This window comes from Apium graveolens, chromosome 10 (assembly GCF_009905375.1).
Source record: "Apium graveolens cultivar Ventura chromosome 10, ASM990537v1, whole genome shotgun sequence".
NCBI classification, from domain to species: domain Eukaryota; kingdom Viridiplantae; phylum Streptophyta; class Magnoliopsida; order Apiales; family Apiaceae; genus Apium; species Apium graveolens.
In genome coordinates this window covers 6,402,385-6,428,604 of record NC_133656.1, presented here as the reverse complement: position 1 = coordinate 6,428,604, position 26,220 = coordinate 6,402,385, and the positions used below count along the sequence as shown (strand labels likewise).

General features: G+C 37.7%; 1 long non-coding RNA gene and 1 other non-coding gene across 2 annotated transcripts; one reads left to right on the top strand and one right to left on the bottom strand.

The window, feature by feature from the left end:
- Positions 1 to 5,289: 5,289 nt before the first annotated feature.
- On the bottom strand, positions 5,290 to 5,396 carry LOC141694233 (small nucleolar RNA R71). Its single transcript, XR_012563555.1, has one exon. It is a non-coding gene; the product is annotated as a small nucleolar RNA R71 (small nucleolar RNA).
- Positions 5,397 to 23,580: 18,184 nt separating this feature from the next.
- On the top strand, positions 23,581 to 24,651 carry LOC141689576 (uncharacterized). Its single transcript, XR_012562440.1, has 4 exons — positions 23,581 to 23,754; positions 23,843 to 24,142; positions 24,224 to 24,342; positions 24,430 to 24,651. It is a non-coding gene; the product is annotated as an uncharacterized LOC141689576 (long non-coding RNA).
- Positions 24,652 to 26,220: the final 1,569 nt, after the last annotated feature.

Below are 26,220 nucleotides of genomic sequence, written 5' to 3'. Positions count from 1 at the left end.
TAATAATGTAATAGATCGATAGTTATTCGAGAATTGCGAGTAGCTCGTAGTTATACGAATGAGTAATCGTTAAGTGATTTATAATTCGAGTAATTCGTAGTTATTCGATAAATAGCGTATCGGTTAAATAAGTTGATTGATTATTTGTAAATAATCGATCTAATCGAATAAATATCGATAAGTTATAAATATTATAATAAATTGTGATTAATCCTAATAATTAGGGATTAATTATTTTTAAATTAGTAAATACTTATCTATTAATTATTTATTAGTTATTTATTTATTAAGTGATTAATTATTTCAATAATTAATCACATAATTTTCAATAAATCGTAACTTCTTCATTTTAACTCCAAAAATTATAAAAAAAAAAAAAAATTATTTTTGACTTTGATTTTTCTTAAATAATTATTTAAAAATTATTTTAGGATTTAAAAGGTTGTAATAATTATTTATAATGAATAATAAATTAAATCATCCGTATTTAATTCATAACAATTCAACCGTTACTCCGATTTAAGTGAAACGAAGACCCATAGACTCAGAAAAATGAGACGAATCCAATAAAAATAATTGTAAGTTATAATTTCTTCTGAAAAAGAGTGGTTGGTGATAATTGATAGTTCGAAGGTCCTAGTAAGGATATAATTGAGCCGAATAATTCCCGAAAAATTATAATAAAATCAGATACGACTAGTAATGCAGGTATAAGCCTAGAATTGATTCTAAAAATAATTATAAATCTAGAAATTAATTGTGTGCTTTACGTGTTACGTGTTATATGTGATTATGTGCATAAATGTGTTGTGTAAATACATGTATATATATGCGAGTCAGATAGAAACGCATGGGTAGACTGATAAGGTTGCGTGATATCAATTCAAGATACACGTATGTAGTAAATTATCTAAACACCTATCTTTCCATGATTTGTTCAGTGTTAGCAAGGCAGAGCAAGCTAGGGTCAGAAGGCAGTAAGTTAAACCAGGTTAAGTACGCGCAAGGCAAGTTTCTCCCCTATTCTAAATTCAGAATAGTGATTTATATTTCCTTTCTATCGTATCGAATCTCTTTGATAATCATTGTTCATATACACTGTTACCTACTTATTATCACTTGTTCCATTTCATTTCAATTCTTGATTTACCCAATTTATTGAATTCCCTGTTCATATTTCAATTCCTTTACCCTTGTTACATATAGTCTGGTATATCCTGGTGTTGGGATATATCAATAGCATTTCGATTATTCCGGATGCTAAGCCTTGGACTGGATGGTTACTTTACGGGCTGGGTTTTACCCAGACCATTATTTAATAGGCCATAGTTGCCTGAGTACTCCTAATGTTGGTTGGGTCTATGCAGTTGGGTATAGATCCGCACTATATTCTGACTGATCAGCAGGTTATAGTGCATATGTTGGTTCTTGTTCCAGTCTTGTTCATTTGGCACTCGCCAGTGTTGGCAAATTATTATCATATACAGATACAGATGGTTGTTCAAACCAACAGCTTATTGGTTCATTTATTTCTCTCTTTTTATAATATATATATATATTGTTGCAGGCTTGTTGAGCAATTTTGGCTCATTTCTTTTATTGTCATTCATATTGTTTTACAGTTAAGGTAGAGAATGAAACCCATCAGGACCCGCATTGTCAAGAAGCGAGTCAAGCAGCGGGACCCTCTTATACCAAGAGTGTTCCTTCCTATTCCCGAAGAGAGTTTTGAAGTGCCAGATCAGGTGTAGCAGGATAAGTAGTAATGTTGGGTTGAATAAAAGTTTTGTGTAGTTTGAATAAAAGATTGTGTAGGGAAACTGTAGATAGAATAAAGTTTTGTAATAAAGAGAGTTCTTGAGACAGGTTTTATTTAGTTGGGTTTGTAATAAAGTGTAGTGCATGATTCTTGTTTCCAACCTCAAACCTTAAAAGATCCTGAGTAGTGATAGTTCGGGGTAATTATTATATTTATATTCCGCTTGTGCAGGTATAGTTGGAAATTGTTGTTAATAATGCCCCAAATCTATACCCCGGATTTGGAGGGTGTTATAGATGCTTTACACGTGTCAGTGCGGGACTGGCTGATGAATGTTCTGAGGATCCTCTGACACGTGCCCTGATTATTCCCATGATTGATGTGTGACAGTTGTCCCCATCATGTGCTTGGGCCAACGTCTCGTGTGCTGGGATTTACCAAGGTTAGGCTTGCGGGACTGAGCTGGTTAGGACTGGTAGTGTGCAGGACCATTTCTTCCAGGAGCTGTGTGGAGTTAGGAGCCTAGGAGTAGTCTTTCCAGGAGCTGTATGGAGTCAGGAGCCTAGGAGTAGTCCTTCCAAGAGCTGTATGGAGTCAGGATCCTAGGAGTAGTCCTTCCAGGAGCTATATAGAGTTAAAAGCCTAGGAGTAGTACTCCCAGGAGCTCTCCATTCTGCAAGTATTTGATGAAGGGAGTCATCCAGTTGTGGTTGCTTTCGATCTCCAAGACCTCTCCGGATTCAATGGATGGTTTGAGGAGTTCTTCGAAATAAACTGAGCAGTCTAGATCTGATGAGTTCCAGACTAATTTGGATAGGATATCTGCTTCTTCATTTTCTTCTCGACAAATCTGAATGACTTGATGGCTTGGTATTGAAGCTAAGTAGCTCTGAACCAGTGCTTGGTACTTCGCCAGAGTAGGGTCATTTGCTATGTATTCTCCATTTGTTTTCTTGACCACTATCTGGGAGTCGTTGTAGATTTTTAAGTCCTGGACCCTTAGAGTCCTGGAGAGCTTTAGTCCTGCGATCAATGCCTCATATTCTGCTTGAGTGTTTGTTGTGGGGAAGCCGAAAGATATAGATGTCTGAATCTTGAACCCTTCTGGACTTTTGAGTATGAGTCCGGCTCCCGACCTCTCGCTTGTTGAAGAACCATCTACCTTTAAGGTCGAGGCTCCCGGACTTGTATCCTTTTTTGGCTCCTGATCCATGTCCATTGGTTTTGATTCTTCTTCTGGGAAGTTGCATTCGATTATGAAATCTGCAAGTGCTTGAGCTTTGATGGCAGTCCTGGGAATGAAGCTTAAATTGAACTGGCTCAACTCCACTGCCCAATTGACAAGTCTTCCCGAGACATCTGGTTTGTCAATTATTTTCCTTAGTGGTTGATTTGTCACTACTCTGATTTCTCTCCCTTGAAAGTAGTGCCTGAGTTTTCTTGAAGTTGTGTGATAAGTGGCATTTTATACCACTTAGAACGTCTTAAAATGGCTTAAATTGGTGTCTTGAAATCAAGTATTTTGTGTATTTGATGCGTTTTTCTAGTGTTTATGCATTTCAGGGTATTAGTTGCATTTCGGGGGAGGAATCATCAAGAATAAGCCTTGGCATGTGTTCACCATTGCGAGAGGAAAGGAACGGGCAGATTACGGCGAAGAAACGGAGCAAACTTGGATTTTTTCCAGTGGAGGCCTGCGCGCCCGCGCAGCTATGCTGAGCGGCCGCGCAGGGTCGGGAATTTTGCTGAATTATTTTAGACTTCTACTTCTGTTTGGCTTCCAACTTCTATGTAATCTGAGTTTTATGGGACTATTATATAAGTAGATTTGAGACGTTTTCACAAAAAAGAGAAGAAGAAGATTGTGTTTTACGCAAGAAGCGAAGGAGATAAGGAAGAAGACCGATTTAGCACACCGCAACGAAGAGGAAGCATATTTTCTTGTGATTCTTGTTTCGTTGTAACGTTGGATGCTAGTTTTCTTGCTTTGACTTATTTACTCTTGTGACGTACTCTGTTTTAATATAATTAGTTTAGTTATTATTTTCTTGTGTTTGTTTATCATGATTTCATATGAACCCATGATGGCGATAAGTTCTATTATGGGCTAATCGTGATCATGGGGTTGCAACAGATTTATTATGGAATTCTTTAGCTAATTGTTTAATACTTTAGTGTGTGATGATTGCTTGATATCTAGTATTGGTTGTGCGTATTCGTCTTATGTGCGTCGCGAACATATAAGATAGGGTGTTAATCTCTTGTGAAGCGACGGTGAATCTTGAGATTTAGAACTTGCCATGCTAGCATAGGTTCATGTACGTTGTGCATGATTAGTGGGTAACTCTAACAGTTTTATTTGCCCTATGTAATCAAAAAGGAATAACTTGTGCTTAAATCATTGTGTTGTCAATTTCTGTAGACATATAGGAACTCAACATAATTGATGACTATTCGACTTCTATCTTAATTGTGGATGCTTGGTAGAATGGTATTAGTACAATGAAAGTTGGCTTTTATCAGTTTCGTGTTATTCGATTAATATCATCATTATCACATGCTAAAGGTAATAACAATGGCTATAGAAGGAAGTAATAATGAAGTTGTGATCTCATGAGTGTTTTATTATTGATAAGTTGAAGTGTTAGTTAAGTGGTTAATTAAGTAGTTAATTATAGTTAATATTTAATCAACAATTTTAAGTGTTATTATCTTAACATTGAGAAGTAATCATACATTGGTGAGTGAGTTTAATTAGACAATAATTTAGTCTGAGTCTCTGAGGGAACGAACTAGAAAATATTCTATATTACTTGCGAACGCGTATACTTGCGTGAATATTAGCGCGTGTTTTCGCCCTAACAAGTTTTTGGCGCCGCTGCCGGGGACTCGGCATATTTGTTTAGTTTATGTACTTACCATCATTGGTCATTAGGACTCAGTGATTAGGACGTAGTAGTTACTTATTTTTTCTGGTTGTGTTTCAGGTACTTTAGCAAGCGTTTATGCAAACTCATTCTCGTGCTCGCAAGAGGACTTTAGATACAGCTGAGGAGACAGACGAAGTTCTTGATATTCCGGAGAAGTTAGATTTTGAGGATTCGGATTCAGGAACTGAGCAGAAAGAACCAGTAAACATGGGAGATCATATTGTTCAAGCTGATCCAGCTCTTATGGATTTTTCTCGGCCTAAAATTGATGACATTCAGTCAAGCATCCTTCATCCGGCTATTCAAGCTAACACCTTTGAAATCAAGCCGGGCACTATTCAGATGGTGCAGAATTCTGTTTCTTTTGGAGGAGCGGCAACTGAAGACCCCAACATGCACATAAGGAATTTTATCGAGATCTGCAGCACTTTTAAGTATAATGGCGTGACTGATGAGGCTATCAAGTTGAGGCTTTTCCCATTCTCACTAAGGGACAAGGCTAAAGACTGGTTACATTCTGAACCAGCTGGGTCCATCACTACGTGGCAAGATCTTGCATAAAAGTTTCTGGTGAAGTTTTATCTGATGGCAAAGACTGCTGCTATGAGGAGTGCTCTTACTCAATTTGCGCAGCAACCTACAGAATCTATGTGCGAGGCTTGGGAACGCTACAAGGAAATGTTGAGAAAATGTCCACATCATAGAATGCCGGATTGGATGGTGATCACTGGTTTCTATAATGGTTTGGGGGCCCAATCTCGGCCCATGCTCGATGCAGCAGCTGGAGGCGCCTTATGGGCTAAAAGCTATACTGAGGCGTATAATCTTATCGAGACGATGGCTGCAAATGAGCATCAAAACCCAACTCAGAGGATGACGTCAGGCAAGGTAGCAGGTATTCTGGAAGTTGATGCAGCCACCGCTATTGCAGCCCAGCTCCAAGCGCTATCAATGAAGGTTGATTTTCTGGCTACGTATGGAGTTAATCAAATAGCTATGGTTTGTGAGCTTTGTGCAGGTTCTCATGCTACGGATCAGTGTTCTCTTGTAAACGAATCTGTTCAGTATGTGAATAATTATCAGCGACAACCGCAGCCTGTGCCAGCGACCTATCATCCTAACAACAGAAATCATCCAAATTTCAGCTGGGGGAATAATCAGAATGCTATTCAGCCACCATATCAGCAAGGAGTGAGTAAATAGTTTAACCCACCTGGATTCCAGCAACCACAGCAGTATGCTACAAGGCAATCATATCCTCAACAGGGAAGTGCAGCTGCACCTACTAGTGCTGATTTTAAGGAACTTAAGCTGTTGTGCAAGAGTCAGGCGGTTTCTATCAAGACCTTGGAAAATCAAATTGGTCAATTAGCCAATGCAGTGCTCAATCGTCAACCTGGCACTCTTCCCAGTGACACGGAAGTACCAGGAAGGAAGGAAGCTAAAGAGCAAGTCAAGGCTATTACCTTAAGTTCTGGAAAAGTAGCTGATGCTGAAAAGGCAAAAGAAGTAGAAGCTGAAATTAGAGGTGAAGAATCTAAGCAAAAAGAGAAAGCGGCGGAACCAAGGAAGACTACTGTTGAACACACTCTGCCTGAGGCGAATACAGGGGAGAAACAATTCTATCCTCCACCACCTTTTCCTAAGAGATTGCAGCAACAAAAGCTGGATAGACAGTTCGGGAAGTTTCTGGAGGTGTTCAAGAAACTTCACATCAATATACCTTTCGCTGAGGCTCTGGAACAAATGCCTAGTTATGCGAAGTTTATGAAGACTATTCTTTCAAGGAAGGTGAAACTGGATGACCTTGAAACCGTTGCTCTCACGGAAGAATGCAGCGCTGTTCTGCAACAAAAGTTACCACCAAAACTGAAAGATCCAGGAAGCTTCACCATTCCTTGCACAATTGGCAATCTGACGTTTGACAAGTGCCTTTGTGATTTGGGATCAAGCATTAATCTGATGCCGTTGTCGATCTTTAAAAAACTGGATCTGCCTGATCCAAAACCCACGTACATGTCACTACAATTGGCTGACCGTTCCATTACTTACCCAAGGGGCATAGTTGAGGATGTGCTCGTCAAAGTGGATAAGCTCTTCTTTCCAGCAGATTTTGTTATTCTGGATTTTGAGGAAGATAAGAAGATTCCCATAATCTTGGGGAGGCCTTTCTTGGCTACTGACCGTACCTTGATAGATGTGCAAAAAGGTGAACTTACTATGCGGGTCCAAGATCAGGATGTGACCTTCAACGTATTCAAGGCAATGAAATTCCCTAGAGAAGATGAGGAGTGCTTAAAAGTGGACGTGATTGATTCTGCGGTTACTTCGGAACTCGATCACATGCTAATGTCTGATGCATTGGAAAAGGCCTTAGTGGGGGATTTTGACAGCGATGATGAAGATAGCAACGAGCAATTACAATATCTGAACGCTTCTCCCTGGAAGCGAAAGCTGGACATACCATTTGAATCTCTTGGTACTTCTGACCTCAAGAACGCTGAAGGGAAGGTCAAACCATCAATAGAGGAAGCACCTACCTTGGAGCTCAAGCCATTACCTGAACACTTGAGGTATGCTTTTTTAGGTGATTCATCTACGTTACCTGTTATTATTTCATCTGACCTTTCAGGTAGTGAGGAAGACAAGCTCTTAAGGATTTTGAGAGAATTCAAATCGGCTATAGGATGGACCATAGCAGACATCAAGGGGATAAGTCCTTCATATTGTATGCATAAAATTCTGCTAGAGGAAGGTAGTAAGCCAACTGTGGAACAGCAGCGAAGACTGAATCCCATCATGAAGGAGGTGGTGAAGAAAGAAATTCTGAAATGGCTAGATGCAGGCATCATTTATCCTATTTCTGACAGCTCGTGGGTGAGCCCCGTACAATGTGTACCTAAGAAGGGAGGTATCATTGTGGTCGCAAATGAAAAGAATGAGCTCATCCCTACTCGAACAGTTACAGGATGGAGAGTATGCATGGATTATAGAAAATTGAACAAAGCCACAAGGAAGGATCACTTCCCTCTTCCATTTATTGATCAGATGCTTGACAGATTGGCGGGACATGAGTATTTTTGTCTTCTGGATGGTTATTCCGGGTATAATCAGATTTGTATTGCACCAGAGGATCAGGAAAAGACTACCTTCACTTGTCCATTTGGCACATTTGCTTTTCGCAGAGTTTCGTTTGGGTTATGTGGCACACCGACCACCTTTCAGAGATGTATGATGGCTATATTCTCTGACATGATTGGAAATAACGTCGAAGTGTTCATGGATGACTTCTCCGTCTTTGGACACTCATATGATGAATGTTTGAATAATCTGCGCGCCGTACTCAAAAGATGTGTGGAAACTAATTTGGTGCTTAATTGGGAGAAATGTCATTTTATGGTGCGTGAAGGCATTATCCTTGGGCATAAGGTCTCTAGCAAGGGTCTGGAGGTGGACAAGGCCAAGGTGGGAGTCATTGAAAATCTTCCCCCACCTAATTCTGTGAAAGGAATCCGTAGTTTTCTTGGTCATGCGGGTTTTTATCGGTGATTCATCAAGGACTTTTCAAAGATATCTAAGCCGTTGTGCAATTTGCTTGAGAAAGACGTGCCTTTCAAATTTGATTATGAATGTTTGGCAGCATTCGAGACTCTCAAGGAGAGTTTGATCACGGCACCAGTCATTACAGCACCAGATTGGACAGAACCATTTAAGATGATGTGTGATGTGAGTGATTATGCGGTAGGTGCAGTTCTGGGACAGCGCAAGAAAATCTCTTCCATGTGGTCAACTATGCGAGTAAGACTTTAAATGGTGCCCAATTGAACTACACCACTACTGAGAAGGAGCTTTTGGCTATAGTCTTTGGCTTTGAGAAATTTTGATCTTATCTGCTTGGTACGAAAGTAACAGTATTCACTGATCATGCAGCTATTCGCTATCTGGTTTCTAAGAAGGATTCGAAGCCGAGACTCATTCGTTGGGTGCTTTTACTTCAGGAATTTGAGTTAGAGATCACAAAGATAGAAAAGGTACTGAGAATCAAGTAGCTGACCATCTCTCTAGGTTGGAGAATCCCGATTCTACTTCACAAGATAGGACGTTAATCAATGAATCTTTTCCTGATGAGCAGTTGTTTGCAATTCAGGAGGAAGAACCATGGTTTGCAGATATTTTAAACTATCTCGTCAGCAATATAATACCTCTTAATTTGACATCCGCTTAAAAGAAGAAGTTTCTGCATGAGGTGAAGTGGTATATGTGGGATGAACCATATTTGTTTAGACAGGGAGCTGACCAGATCATCAGGAGATGTATCCCGTTCTGTGAGACGGAGGGGATATTACGAGACTGCCATTCCACGGTTTATGGGGGACACTATGGAGGTGAGAAGACGACAGCTCGTATTCTGCAAGCAGGTTTTTTCTGGCCTACTTTGTTCAAGGATGCTCATCAGTTTGTTTTAAGGTGTGATCGTTGCCAAAGAGTGGGAAATTTGTCAAGGAAGGATGAAATGCCATTAAATGTGATGCTTGAAGTCGAGGTCTTTGATGTATGGGGAATCGATTTCATGGGGCCTTTTATCTCGTCTTGCAATAATCAGTACATCTTCCTGGCAGTCGATTATGTCTCAAAATGGGTCGAAGTTAAAGCTTTACCGACAAATGATGCAAAGGCAGTACTAAATTTTCTTCATAAGCAAATTTTCACAAGGTTTGGAACACCTCGGGTAATCTTAAGTGATGAAGGATCACATTTTTGCAACTGTAAGTTCACTTCTATGATGCAGCGTTATAATGTGAATCATCGAGTAGCTACTGCCTATCATCCGCAAATAAATGGTCAAGCGAAAGTGTCTAACAGAGAGATAAAGCGCATTCTAGAGAAGGTTGTTTGTCCGTCAAGGAAGGATTGGTCTTTAAAGCTCGATGAAGTTGTTTGGGCTTACAGAACAGCATACAAAACTCCACTTGGGATGTCACCGTTCCAGTTGGTGTACGGTAAGGGATGTCATCTACCTGCGGAGCTTGAGCATAAGGCCTACTGGGCATTGAAGAAGTTGAACCTGGATTTAGATGCAGCTGGTAAGAAAAGAATGCTTCAGCTTAATGAACTGGATGAATTTCGACTTCAAGCGTACGAAAATAACAAAATGTATAAGGAAAAGGGGAAGATGTGGCACGATAGGAAGCTACATCCAAAGTTATTTGTGCCAGGGCAACAAGTTCTCTTATTCAACTCTCGGCTCCGACTTTTTCCTGGGAAGTTGAAATCAAGGTGGTCTGGACCTTTTATTGTCAAAACTGTGTTTCCACATGGAGCGGTGGAAATTTTTGAGAATGATCCGGACCAAGCATTCAAGGTTAACGGTCAGCGGTTGAAGCACTACTATGGGGACATGGCAAACCGAGAAGTGGTTAGTGCCATTTTGTTGACTACTTGAGCAGGGTACGAAACGTCAAGCTAATGACGAAAAAGAAGCGCTGCGTGGGAGGCAACCCATGAATTATTGTTACAGGAACCCTTAGAAGTTAATAACCTATCCAAAAACACAAAAAAAATCAGAAAACAGGGGCTGAAAAAAAAAATTCCAGTGACCCCCTGCGCGCCCGCGCAGCTAAGCTGAGCGGTCGCGCAGCAAGCTGAGCGCCCGTGCAGCTATGCTGAGCGGCCGCGCAGGGGTCGAGGACCAAAATTTTTTTTTACAGTTCAGAAAAAAAAAAAACCAAACAAAAACAAACACAAAAACAGTTTTAGCCCATAAACCCACGATTTGTTCCCACTACCCCATCATTTTATCCCTTAATTCCCAAACCCTAATCTAATCCACATCCTATATATACATACACCTATCCTACATATCTCCCACAAAACTTCCTACACTTAAACCCTCTCACAAACATCAAATATCAGTTCTTACACGCTTTTATTCACAAATCAATGGCACCCAAGAGAGCACGCACTATTGACAGCAGCAGCACAGTTCCTACTGCTGATTCATCAAGGGGTACTGCTGCAAGGCCTCGGTTAACTGACAGAGCCGCGGAGGAGGAGTATACTAGGCTGTTGGGTAAGCCGATTCTGAAGGAGAGGGGGTTTTTACCATCGGGGAGGGATGGTGAGTTGTTGCCCATGATTGCAGAGAAGGGGTGGATAGCTTTTTGTGAGTCACCCGAAGCAGTACCGATGAGCATTGTGCGCGAGTTCTACGCAAACGCGAAGGCTGAAAAGAATGGGTTTTCTGTGGTCCGTGGGCTGACGGTTGATTATCATCCTGCGGCGATTCGCCGTGTGATTGGACAGCGAGAGAGGAAGCCCGGGGAGGAGAACTGGAATGAAAAGACTGCTGAGGATTTTGACTTGGATTTGATTTGTGCGACTCTCTGTCGACCGGGCACAGTTTGGACCCGCAGTACAGGCAATAATGAGTATCGTCACTTTCCGGCGATCGCCATGAATAGGTATGCCCGTGCATGGAATGCATTTATTTGTGCTAATATTTTGCCTTCTTCGCATGCACACGAGGTCACAGTTGAGAGAGCACAGCTGTTGTGGGGAATTCTGAATGAGGAGTACTATGTGGACCTTGGTGAGTTTATCTACCAAGGAATTCTGAAGTTTTTGAGGGGAGCAAAGCATATGAACATCCCTTATGCATCTACGGTTACGAAGCTATGCCGAGCAGTGGGAGTGAACTGGCCGGCTCATGAGCAGTTACAGTTGCCAGCCGCTCCGATTGATTCTGGCACTCTGAATGGGATGCAGGAGTGGACCGGTGGTGAGCCTGAGGAGCATGGGCTGGGTTATCGTCTTCCAGGAGGGCGTCCAACACGAGGTGCTACTATGGCTAGGCCAGGGCATGATGAGGCTGGTTCTTTGAGAGCTCAGGAGGGTGCTGGGATGGTTGATGTCCAGTATAGGAGGCTTTCACGGCGGATGGATGCCATGTATGAGACACAGAGCAGGTTTGCTCAGGAACTCACCCTTGCGTTAGGGACTGCTTTTCGAGGCCTTGGAGCTGATATCCAGTGGCCAGTTTTTGGTGAGGACTCTGCATACCCGCCGCCTGATACTCCACCCACTGAGGGTGATGATGATGATGACTCCGAGTAGGTATACCCTGTGTTCCTTTCTACTACTTTCACTGAGGACAGTGAAGATTTTTAGTTTGGGGGTGGTAGTTAAGGAATTTTGTGTGTGTGTCATTTAGTTGCATATTCATGATAGTTTAGTTCATATAGTTGCATAATTTATGCCTTATAGTTTTTTTTATGAATGTCATGTAGCTCATGCATTTACCATGATCCCTTTTGCAATGATTTATTGACTGAATTGTGATATTGATGTGAGTGTAGTGATAGCATTAAAGTGATATTAAGTTGTGTAGGTTGATATGCATGCTCGAAACAATTGTAAGTCCACTAAGTCTTAGAGAATGCGAAAGGGCTAGATTGTGTTATGATTTGGTTGTTTTCAAGGTCAATCTACTTATTATGCTTAGAATTCGATTATAGGTTCTTAGTGATAAAGACATGAAAAAGAAAAATTTTGGAGAAAAAAATATGGAAGTTGTTGCTAGTTGTGGCTAGGCGTCAAATGGCTAGTAGCCGGCTCGCGTATGTTGCGAGTAGTCTAGGGTTGAGCAAGATGGAGCGAAACGCACTTGCTCAGAAATTAAAAAAAAAAATTGGCATAATTGATCAAGAGTGGGCTCTTTGGTATTCGAGTTATTAAGTTCTTAGGGGACTTTGTGCCTAGCGACCTAAGGCTTTTAGAGTCTGGGATCCGCTAACCTAACGCTCGTTACATGGATATCATTGTATAAGTCTTTTGTGGACCTCACTCATTGCACGGTCAAATAAGCATTTGAGTTGTAAATAAAAAGCACGATTCCGTAGTAAGCTCCAGAGTTCTTGTAGTGTTGTATATCACTTTGTGCCTGGAATTTTTATTCTTTGTATAATCGTAGGATTGCCTTGAGGATAGTCTAGTCATAGTAATTGGTCTAGTTCCTAAGCATATCTGTTAAGCATTTGCACACACCACGTTTCTGGATGTATGTCCGTTTGCATGAGTTTATTGATCTTTAGTTGTCTAACTGCATTCGTTGAGATGTGGCAATTTGGTTGATTAATTGTAGTAAGGGGGATCGCTGTATTTTCATATAGATTGTATTCATGCATATTTTTATTTGTTTTTGAGTCTGTGACGCTTGAGGGAAAGCATCGATTTAAGTTTGGGGGTGTGATAAGTGGCATTTTATACCACTTAGAACGTCTTAAAATGGCTTAAATTGGTGTCTTGAAATCAAGTATTTTGTGTATTTGATGTGTTTTTCTAGTGTTTATGCATTTCAGGGTATTAGTTGCATTTCGGGGGAGGAATCATCAAGAATAAGCCTTGGCATGTGTTCACCATTGCGAGAGGAAAGGAACGGGCAGATTACGGCGAAGAAACGGAGCAAACTTGGATTTTTTCCAGTGGAGGCATGCGCGCCCGCGCAGCTATGCTGAGCGGCCGCGCAGCAACCTGCGCGCCCGCACAGCTATGCTGAGCGGCCGCGCAGGGTCGGGAATTTTGCTGAATTATTTTAGACTTCTACTTCTGTTTGGCTTCCAACTTCTATGTAATCTGAGTTTTATGGGACTATTATATAAGTAGATTTGAGACGTTTTCACAAAAAAGAGAAGAAGAAGATTGTGTTTTACGCAAGAAGCGAAGGAGATAAGGAAGAAGACCGATTTAGCACACCGCAACAAAGAGGAAGCATATTTTCTTGTGATTCTTGTTTCGTTGTAACGTTGGATGCTAGTTTTCTTGCTTTGACTTATTTACTCTTGTGACGTACTCTGTTTTAATATAATTAGTTTAGTTATTATTTTCTTGTGTTTGTTTATCATGATTTCATATGAACCCATGATGGCGATAAGTTCTATTATGGGCTAATCGTGATCATGGGGTTGCAACGGATTTGTTATGGAATTCTTTAGTTAATTGTTTAATACTTTAGTGTGTGATGATTGCTTGATATCTAGTATTGGTTGTGCGTATTCGTCTTATGTGCGTCGCGAACATATAAGAAAGGGTGTTAATCTCTTGTGAAGTGACGGTGGATCTTGAGATTTAGAACTTGCCATGCTAGCATAGGTTCATGTACGTTGTGCATGATTAGTGGGTAACTCTAACAGTTTTATTTGCCCTATGTAATCAAAAAGGAATAACTTGTGCTTAAATCGTTGTGTTGTCAATTTCTGTAGACATATAGGAACTCAACATAATTGATGACTATTCGACTTCTATCTTAATTGTGGATGCTTGGTAGAATGGTATTAGTACAATGAAAGTTGGCTTTTATCAGTTTCGTGTTATTCGATTAATATCATCACTGTCACATGCTAAAGGTAATAACAATGGCTATAGAAGGAAGTAATAATGAAGTTGTGATCTCATGAGTGTTTTATTATTGATAAGTTGAAGTGTTAGTTAAGTGGTTAATTAAGTAGTTAATTATAGTTAATATTTAATCAACAATTTTAAGTGTTATTATCTTAACATTGAGAAGTAATCATACATTGGTGAGTGAGTTTAATTAGACAATAATTTAGTCTGAGTCTCTGAGGGAACGAACTAGAAAATATTCTATATTACTTGTGAACGCGTATACTTGCGTGAATATTAGGCGTGTTTTCGCCCTAACATTGTGACTAAGGCAAAGGTAAATTTCTCCAATCTTGGATATCTTGTTTCTGTATCTTTTAGGACCTGGCTTACATAGTAGACTGGTTGCTGTGTTCCATTCTCTTCCCTGATTAGGGCAGCTCCTACAGCTTGTGCTCCTGCTGACAAGTATAAGTAGAGAGGTTCTCCTGGTTGAGCTTTAGTTAGGACTGGTAGCTGAGAGAGGTAGTACTTGATTTCTTCGAATGCCTTTTGGCACTCTGGACTCCAGTTCACCTCTTTCTTGTTGGTTGCTCCTTTGAGTAAATCAAAGAATGGTAGGCACCTCTCTGCTAGTTTTGAGACAAATCTCCTGAGTGCTGCTAGGGATCCTGCTAGCTTCTGCACATCTTTTTGGGTCCTAGGAGCTTTCATCTCCTGGATAACTTTAATTTTCTCCGGATTGGCTTCTATGCATCTGTTGCTGATCATGAATCCTAGGAACTTGCCTGCTCCTACTCTGAAGGTGCATTTCTCCGGATTCAGCTTGAGTTGGCTCTTCCTTAGGTTGTCAAAGCATTCCTTCAGATCTTCCACATGCCCTGGTATAGTTTTTGATTTGGAAATCATATCATCGACATAGCACTCCAAGTTCCTCCCAATCTGGGACTTGAATATCTTGTTCATGGCTCTCTGATAAGTTGATCCTGCACTGGTAAGTCCGAAGGGTAGTATTACATAAGCATAGACTGCTCCGTGAGTTATGAATGCTGTCTTAGGAATGTCCTTCGGGTTCATCTTTATCTGGTTGTATCCAGAGAAGGCATCCATGAAACTTAGCATGGTGCGTCCGGAGGTGGCATCTATTAGTTTATCAATATTTGGGAGAGGGTACGGGTCCTTCGGGCATGCGTCATTCAGATCAGTGTAGTCCACACACATTCTCCATTTGCCGTTGGACTTCTTCACCATGACCACATTAGCTAGCCACTCCGGATATTTGATTTCTTTGATGATTCCTGCTTTGAGTAGCTTTTCCACTTCTTCATCAATGGCTTTTTGCCTCTCCGAGGCAAAGTTTCTTCTCTTCTGTTTGACTGGTTTTCTATTGGTGTTGACATCCAAGCTGTGCATTGTTATGGATTCATATAGTCCTGGCATGTCTCTTGGACTCCAGGCAAAGACATCTATGTACTCCCGGAGCAAGGAAACTAATTTCTCCTTAAAGGACTCCTCGAGTCCTGACCTAACTTTCACTTTTTTGCTAGAATTACTTTCATCTACCTGGACTTCTTCTGTTTCGACTGCAGCTTCAATTTTTGCTTGCTCTTTGTTTGAAACCATTTGATGAATTCGGGCTTCAGAGTTCTTCTTCAGATAGAGGTTTGCTTGTTCAGGTTCTTTGGTTGCTTGCATGGTAGGACTAGCTTGGTCTAGGACTTGATTTGCCTTGTCCACTACCATGACTTGGTTGCTTGCCAGTCCTTCTGGACTTGTTTTGTTCGCTTCTTCCCTTGTCCGGGGTCGGTGCTTCTTCATGCTTTGTTGCTTGTGAAGGACTGTAGCCTTCCTTTTGTTATCTTGATGGGTTTCTGCCATAACTAACCCCTGGTTGTAGCATGTTTCAGCAACTCCATAATCTCCTTTTATCTCCCCAACTCCTGTCGGGGTTGGGAATTTGATCTTAAGATGGGAGATTGAAGTTATTGCTTGCATCATGGTTAGAGCTGATCTGCCAATGATTCAGTTGTATGAAGAAGGAGCGTTGATCACATAAAACTTGATGACATGAGTCACTTGGTTAGGAGCAGATCCAAAAATGACTGGCAGATATAAAGTTCCTTGGATCGGGACTAAGTTGTGGCCGAAACCATAGAGTGGGTCCTCCCGACACTCATTTGAGCGGACGCTCCCTAACTACATTCTATCCACTGTGTGCTTGAAGAGAATATTTACTGAGGAACCATTATCTATGAGCATTCTTCTTACTTCATTATCAAAAATGTCTAGAGTGACAACCAAAGCTGCATTGTGATGAGGGTTGACTCCTTCGTAGTCCTTGCTGCTGAAGGATATCACTGGGTCTGGGAGCGACTGGATTGAGAGCACTTCTTCGCCGAAGTCCGGGCTCCGAGGTGGGGAGTGGGAGCCTCCTAGGACTACATTGACTATATTCTTTCCTCTCTTCTGTCCTTCCCCCCTGTTGTTGTCTCAGACTAAGTACTTGTTCATGTTTTCTTTCTTCACTTGGTCCTCAATGAAGTACTTGAGTGATAAGCAGTTCTCAGTTTTGTGGCCATGGGTCTCATGATAAGCACACTGCCTATTGTAAGGCCTGCTCTCCGGAGGAGTTTGCATTGGTTTCGGAGGATAATAAAAAGGTTTGTCTTTTATCTCTTTCAAGATTTCCTCTCGGGTCATGTTTAGAGGAGTCCAGTCCGGCTCCTGCTTCGGCTCCTGGGGTTGCTTCGCGAGTCCTGGGTCACTGTTTGACTCCTGCTTAGGACCAAGTCTCTGGAAAACTGGAGTAGTTTATTTTTCTTGGCTTTGGTTGCTTTTCTTGAGCTTCTTATCCTGATGGTAACCCCCTTTCAGTCGGTTATCGGTGTTTTTACTCCTGGACCCCCCCCATTCCGGGTCATCCTCATTGCCTGGAGAACATCTGTTTCCTTGATGAATCTGGCAGCCATGGAATAAGCTGCTGCCAGATTTTGCGGCTCCTTGTTGATTAGCTCTACTATATACCTTTTATTGTGTTCTGGGTCCAGGATTCTCCTGAAAATGCTTAAAGCTTCCCTCTCATCCAAACTTGAAACTTTATTGATTGCTTCCTGGAACCGGCGCATGTATGCAGAGAGGGACTCATTGTCATGCTGCCGAATTGTCTCCAGGTGACACATGTGCATTTCGTGCATTTTATTTGCCCAAAATCTCCGAAGGAAGGAGGCTCGAAATTCCTTCCAAGAGTGGATGCTGCGGGAGAGGATTCTGTTGAACCATCTCTGAGCCCCTCCCTTAAGAGTTGAAGCGAATAACCTTGATTTTGTTAAGTCGTTGTAGTAATATATCTGCGCTATTTGCTCAAAGTAGTTCAGGTGTTCCTCCGGGTCTCCTAGACCATCAAAGCAGTCAAAGTTGTAATGCTTCAAGTTCCGTTGCCGGGGAATGGCTTCCAAGGAGTGACTGAAAGGAGTTAATATTTCTCCAATCTCCACTCCTGAATCTCTGTCCATCTTTCTCTGCAATTTGTAGATCATATCTTTTAGGTCCTTCTGCCTCTCTTCTTCTTCATCATCAGAGATCAGCTCCGGAGTAGGGTCTCTCTGGGTTCTCTTGCTCCTGGACTTGGCCAGTAGCTTTTATTCTTCTAGCTGCATTCTTTTTTGGATCTTTAGCTCAAGCTTTGCTTCTTCTTCTTTCCTGATTTGCTCCCGGACCTCTTCCAATTTTCTCTGCTTAACAGCTTCTGCTTCTTTCTTGCTTTGATCTTTTTTGCTTTTCTTCCCCTTGGCTCCAATTCGGTCAAACACAGATCTCTTCGATTGCTGGGGGTCCCCGGACTCCTCCGGTTCCTTGATACAATTACTGAATTCTTATCCTCTAAAAAATTGGTTGTAGTTTCAATGAATTTTGTGTTGTACATTGTTATTGTATTATCATTTTTGCGTGATTATATATGATGTTACTTGCTACCGCATTTCTCTTACCCCTCTACATTTTCGACATGTGACATTGGTAAAATGCGTTTTTACTAAGTTTTTAGTATGTCAGAATAAGTTTAACTCCAAAATTTAGTTTGGCAAAGGAGTAGTCCGCTTAAGTGTGAGTTGATAGGTACCTTGATAACATGTCTGATGTATTCTTAAGTTGTCTGGGCTCTGTGAAACCACAGTCTTTTTGCCATCTGTGGAGTTTCTTTGAGTTTAGTATACTTTGTATTTATTTTAGCTTTTGCCCCAAGGCTGGTGACTTGGAGTTTTTGGTAATTTACATGCAGGAATGACATTCATATTTAGCACTGTTAATTCCTTCAGTGTGCATGGTACAATGTTGAATGGCTTGGTTAGTTGGTTTGCTATTTCCTTTTAATATCTCCTATTTCGAGAATGCTACATTTATTTTTAAGTAAAGAACTTGCACTAATTAGGAATCACGTATTCATACAATATCAAAGAGCTTTGGAATAGAAGTTTCTCTCTCGCATGAGAGTCGGCCGTCCTAGTTTCACCTAACCCTAACCGCCCTACCTTCTTTTTCACCCTTTTTATTCATCTCTATCTTTATATTCATCTTCATCTTCTTCTTTTATTCACTTTTTTTAATAAAATCGAGATTTATTTTACAGAACTCGAAAAATCCATTACAGTTATTCACTTTAGTTTTTAGATCTACTAAGGTAAGAGCTTAGATTTTATAATAAAAATCAGTTTTTGGATTCAAAATCTCTGGTCTAACAACATATTACAATTTGGAGTTATTATGAGATTTTTGAATTTTGGGTTTTTTCATATTGTTTTGTTTAAGTTATTATTTGTGTGTTTGATTGTCTCACTTTATACGATGTGTCTCGCTTTGTGCGATGTGGTGGTTGTGTTGAAAATGAATTGAATGGTGTATTGGGAGATCTGGATATCTCGCATCAACAACACTTTCGGCATGTCTATAGCTGGTGTCCGGCACGAACATAGCTGGAGTGCGTTTGGAACGTTGGTGAAAATTACATGTGCTCACCTCACACAACAAATATTTGTTCATAACACGAGGCCTCTAAACTCAGTTGTTGCAACTGAGTCCTCTAAACATTGCAATATCAATCGAATTAATGTGAGGGTCAATTGTGAAGCTACTGTTTTCGAGGGAGATGCGTACTGGATTGTCCGGGAAACCATTACCTTCATTTTTAATTTTTAGAATATTTGTATTCAGTTTGTTAAGCAATCGGGAAATAAAATGGCTAATTATTTAGTTCTATTTATTTTTCCACCTAGTTGCATGATCAGTTGAGTGTTTGTCCTGATTGAATCTCTTTTATGTCATTAATTAAATCTGCTTTAAATTTGGCAAAAAAAATAAAGAACTTGCACTAATGTGCAGGTAGGACAATAAGTGTTCCATAAATTGCACTACGTAGAATGAGGGATAACGTTTTTCTTTTACCATCACACGTTTTCTTACTTAAAAATAGAATTTATATAATCATCTATTCATCTTCCTTCAGGTAGTTTAAGAAAAAAGCATGACTGCTGCGGATGGTTAACAGGTGGCACGTTTTAGTAACTTACATTTATACATAAAAATAAACTCACATATTTGTGAAGATATATTCAACAAAATACTTTTTTCTCTTATTTTAGTAACATAAAATATTAAAATTAATCATGCATATTTGTATATTATAAATCTTATAATTAAGATTTTTTTTTAAAAATAACATGAGATTATTGCATATTTTAAGAAATATTGTAGGATAGTTTTATGTATCTTTATTGTATAATGGATTGAAAAATATTGGAAAACCAGTATTATATACCTTACCATTGAAAATATGCTATACTTCAAATTAGACCTGGCAATTCGGATAACCAGTTCGGTTTCAAATCGGATCAATTTCGGATCGGATCTACTTTCGGATTATGATATATTTGAAGACCATTTCGATCAGATCGGATGTGATTCGGTTCGTGTTTAATTCGGATTAAAATCGGATAAAATTCGGATTAAGATCGGACAAAATTCTGTTCAGATTTAATTCGATTCGGATATTTTCGGATCATAACTTTTTATTTTTTTCAAATTTTGAAATTTAAAAAATATCTATTTTATTTAATTTAGTATTTTCAACATAATATAATGTACTTTTACAAAAGAATATAATTAAATAAGTATGTTATCATAAACATAAAATTGTTTAAAGTATAAATTTTGCTTATTTCGGGTCATATTCGGTTCGGGTAATATATTATTCGGTTTTAATCGGTTCCAAGTTATAATCGGATCTTGTATTTCAGATCATTTTCGGTTAAATTTTTTGTACGGGTTTTTTTCGGATCGGTTTAAATCGGTTTTCGGATAATTATCGAATTATATGATTCGGATCTCGGTTTCATGAATTTCGGTTCGGTTCTTCGGATCCAGACCCATTTTGCCAGGTCTACTTCAAATATACATATTATGACATCTTAATATATATAGGGGAATAATCAAATACAAATTAAAATTAAAATAGAAACTAGAAACCAATCTAAGCCATTAGATCTACCTAATCTAATGGTCCCCCTAAATCACCCCACCCAACTACTCTGCACCCTCCCACACCCAATTTCACCTTTTTCCCTCCGTTTTTATTTTGATTTTTCCCGTCAAACCGTAAGTTTTTTTAAAAATCCAATTTCACTATACTTTTCTACATCTCCCAACGATCGATTTGCATAGCATATGTGTTATATTTCGAATTAGTTTTTAAAAAAAAATTATTTGATTTCTAGTTTCTATTCTAAATTGGTTTCTATTGGAGTAGCCCCCTATATATATATAGAGTTCCACTCAAGGGAGAAATTTTTATATGGAGAATCAATCATAGTCATCCATTTTCTTATCAGATTAAGGAATGGCACTTTTGTAATTAAAAAACATTTTAAGGTTATTTGTATAAAAAAAAGAATTAAGGCCTACTGTAACCGTTGTACAGACAATTACAAACACATTGATATACACACAAAACTAGCAGTAGAGTCTGAGCTAAAGACAAACAGTAAGGAGAGAGAAAAAGAGACTATAAAATATCAAAATCAACGTTTGCAGATCGATTTGAGCTATTGAATCGAAGATTTCATCACAAAAAGGTGTACAATCGTTATTGCAAGGCGATGTTTCGAATAGGTAAGTTTTTTTAATCTTTAATTTAATTTCTTTAGTAAACTTGAGATTATTAAGAAGGATTAGAGCTTCTTCATTATATTTTTTGTAAAAATATTGACATAAATTTTTGTGCATGTATATTTTGTTTTGTAGATCTGTTGATTCAGTAGTAGATCCTTAGATTTTGATTTTCATTCTAGAGTAGAAGATTTTTGTTGTGTGTATAAAATTTTCCTGTGTTTAACTTCACTTAAAATCGATATTTAGTAGTTGTGTTCGATTTTGAATTGTTGATTCTGTATTAGATGCAAAAAATATGGTGATAATTGTAGTTTATAAGCACTGTATAGTGTTTATCAAGTTTTACTTTAATTAAAAATGATATTTAGTAATTATTTCATTTCAAATCTGTTGATTCAGTAGTAGATCCATAGAAATTGATTTTCATTCTAGAGTAAAAGTTTTTTGTTGTGTGTATAGAATTTGCATGTGTTTAACTTCACTTAAAATCGATATTTAGTAGTTGTGTTCGATTTGGAATTGTTGATTCTGTATTAGATGCAAAAAAATATGATGATAATTGTAGTTTACAACCACTGTATTGTGTTTATCAAGTTTGACTTTAATTAAAAATGATATTTAGTAATTCAGTCATATCAAATCTGTTGATTCTCTAGTAGATCCCTAGATTTTGATTTTCATTCTAGAGTAGAAACTTTTTGTATAGAGTTTCCCTGTCTTTATCCTTACCTAAAATTGATAATTAGTAGTTGTGTTGGATTTGGATTTGTTGATTATGTATTAGATGCAAATAATATTATGATAATTGTAGTTTAAAAGCATTTTATTGTATTTAACAAGTTTGACTTTAAATACAAATAATATTTAGTAGATCGGTTGATTCAAATCAGTTGATTCTGTAGTAGATCCATATAATTTGATTTTCATTCTAGAGTATAAGCTTTTTGTGGTATGTACAGTAACTTTAACTAAAATCAATATTTACTAGTTGTGGTATATTATATTTGTTGATTCTGTATTAGATGCAGAAAAAATGATGATCATTGTAGATTATAAGCATTATATTGTGTTTATCATGTTTGACTTTAAATAAAATTTATATTTAGTAGATCGGTGGATTTAAATATGTTTACTGTGTAGTAGATCCATAAAATTTATGGATTCTGGAAAGGTTGTTGTGCTGCCTTGTGTTGTTGTTGCGTCCTGGATGCCTGTTTCTGATCCATGAATATCAGCATCTTATATATCATTGATCATTGATTAGCTTCTAGTTAAATTATTTAGTTTTTTTAGTACTGTGTGTGGAGAAGAACTTATCATGGGGAAGCCGAAATGATGAATTTTGTGATATTACCGTGCTTCCATTTTATTTCATTTGTGCTATTTATTTCATGTTACTTCCGCTACAAAGATAACTCATTTTACCTACGTTCAGCCTCCCAAACAACAAATATGAATGATGAGCATTATGTCTATGATATAGACACTTTTATGTGGTAGTTGTGATTAGTCTATGTTTTGTGATTATAATAAATATCAGGTGTAATTTCATGTTTTGTTGTAGTATTTGGTTTTTAATATAATGCACAACAATAATATTGGACTCCATAAATCTTTAGGTACTCTTTCAAGTGCAAGAGTTAAGGCAAAACATAAAAATTATGGATCCAGGAATGCTACAATGAAGAGAAAAATGAGGAACAAGGAAGGACAACTGAGCACGAATGATTTTGATAAATATTTGAGGTAATAAGACAAGAATTATGTAACATTAATTTCAGTTCTGTTGTTGAATTATTTTAATGGTGAAATAAAATTAATGATAATAGTAAATTGTATAGAGGTATATGTGAAACATTACTAAAAGACAAAAAAGAAGGATGTATATTCATTGATCCATTATGGTTCACAAAATATTCTTCAAAAAATCCTAATTCAAGGAAGGAGGCACTGCGGTGGATCTCAGATGAAAAAATATTTGAAAAGAGATATGTGTTTGTTCCAATGTGTGAAAGGTAAAATATTTCTCAGAGACTAAATACTACAAGAAATAGAATTTTTGAAAATTTATTATATTTTTTTTATCATAGCTACCATTGGAATTTACTCATACTGTGCAACTTGGGTGAGACTATTGAATCAAAAAATAGTCCATGTATTTTGTTATTGAATTCACTCGATGCAAGAGAGCCATATTTTCTTAAACGACAGCTTCAAAGGTATACAACCCTTTATTTCTTATTTTATATTAATTTGATATTAAAACTATTTTTAAGTAGATAAAAATCTAGAGTTTAATGGTTTATGATCTCTGACATAACAAATTTATTGTGTATTTTTGTGGAGAACATTTTGAAATATGAAGAAAAGGAAGAAATTGATGAAGTAATGATGTATCCGTTTGAGATTCCAAGAGTCCCCCAACAGAATGATGGTTCTAAATGTGGGCACTATGTTCTGTATTACATTTACAAGTTTCTAATGACATGTCCAGAGTATTACAACTACGAAGAAGATTACCCAGGATTTGTAAGCAACATACATCAAAAAAATATCTTTATTTTATTTAATTTTCTACATTGTTTTAAATTTTTATGTTTCAATTTGTTTATAACAGATGAATGAGAGTTGGTTCACTGCTGATGAAGTCAATGAGTTTTCTGCAAATTTACCGTCATGGCATGAGACTATGCTGAAAAAAAGAGAAAACAAGAATGAAGAATACGAAGATAATGACATTAAAATCATCAATATCATAGAATTTGCAGAAAACAACGAGGACAGAGATCAAGAGATAGAATTCAAAATTCTCTAAATGCTACTTCTTACAATTTAGAACCAAGTGACGCACTTCGGGCATTACGTGTATATACCTCAGAGAGTTCTCAAGAGAAACAAACACCAATTGTACCACAATGTAAGTATTAATTTAGTTTTTAATTAATAGCACCATTAATTAAAATTTTTTAGAAACAATTTTCTTCCATTTTCTTAATAGGTAAAGATGATATTAAGGTCAATGAGGACTCAGTGAAAGAGATTAACAAGTCAGTTTTCGAGCATAAGGCAAAGAAAATTAGAGTCAAAGTGAGAGCACATCGAACAGATTTTGACGAGGTTAATTTGACACTCTTTTGTAATGATATATTTTTTAACAAAATTTGGTGTTGTCTTATAATGTAACTCATACAATCATTATTATAGGATACTGGCGTTGATGCACAGTATTTGACATTACCTAAATGAGGAGAAAAATTAAATGTTAAGAAAGGAAAAGAAGTTATTGTTAGTGAAGAAATAAAGAATAATATCGAAGAAAGTACAGATCCATTAAATGAGACTGAAGTTGATCATCCAGATACAATTCAAGATGTGAAACAACCCGAGGAAGAAGACAAATCAATAAAGAATGACAAAGGAATGATCAGCAAGGTAAATAATCTTTCTATTTTTTTCATTTGTCGATTCTTTTGTTCAATTTGTATAAATCGGTATAACATTTTTTATTATTATTTTTTTCAGGCACGAAAAGATAAAACAAAGAAAAGGAGATGTAGAACTTCTGTTGGTACAATTGAAAAATGAAGATCATCAAGGCTGATGACAACAATCTCCAAATCAGATACTGATGAAATAAATTATCAAGTAAAAACATATATATATTTTATTTTTTTGTTCCTTGTCTTTTTAACTGCTTCAAAGAACAAAACAAAAAAAAATAGAGATAGATAATTTTTTTAAAATGAAACCTATGATGACATACATATCTTGACAATAGATAATTATTTTAGAAGATAGTTAATTCACATTTTTAAAATTTTGATGATTTATCATTTTAATCTTATATTATGCTTTCTGTTAGGATATAAAAAGTTCAATTTCAAGAAAAAAGAAGAAAGAGCGACCAAATGGAAATGATCAATCTGATAGTGATTTTGAAGCAACTGCGGATGTAAACTTGACAAGAGAAACAAGAAGTGAAAAAAAGAAACAAAAACATCAGAAAAATGTAGCAAAAAAAGGAAAAATCCTGTCCATGTAATAACATAGAAATAATTATATATTAAAAACTAAACGATAAAAACTTTTATCAGTTTGTGTACATTATAATTTTAGTACTGTTTATCATGGTAATTTTTGTCTTCTTTCAGGCTGAAAATAGAAAGGCAAAAAAAAACAAAAATGTGAAGAAGTAGACAGAGAAGTAGAACATTTATTAGAAGAGAAGTCAAAGATATTATTGATCAGGGCTTATCCGTTAACGTTTTCCAAAGTTGTAAGTGCACTTTCAAAAGAGCAAAAAGAATGGGTGACAAGTGTTGGTTTCGGTCCACTTTTATCATTTGAGTTTAGAGTCGTACCCCGTGAGATTGCAGTCAACGTTTTATGGTGGTTTGACCACAATAATAATGAAATGATGTTGCCTAAAAATAAACACATTAAGGTGGATGAGGAAGATGTGAATTTGATTATGGGACTGCCAAGAGGTCAAGAAGTTGTTAAATTTGAGCAAGATAAAGACATATATAATAAATGGAGAGAACAATTCCTTAAGAAGAGGATAACTGAGTTGATGGTGGCTAATGCAATCAGACTCTCCACAGAAGCAGATGAGAAGTTCAAACAGAACTTCATGGTCCTTATGACAAATTTGTTCATAAGAACAGATAAGACTGCAAATGTCAGTCAATATGCACTCGGATTCAAGGGAACTTACGAAAATGCAAAAAAATTCAATTAGTGCAAGCCGGTTTTGGAAAATATAAAGGAAGCACATGAATTATGGTGGAAGAATCCGCAAACGCATTACTATACTGGTTCACTTGTCTTTCTTCTTGTAAGTAATCAACTAACCTTTTCTTATGGTTCCGTTACTTACTTTTCTGAATACAAAATATTGATCTATTTTTTATTTGTTTTTTATTTCAGTTTCTGTACCTTGATAGAATACAACACTTTCGAATCATTGCCGATATGACATCACTGCCTTTCATT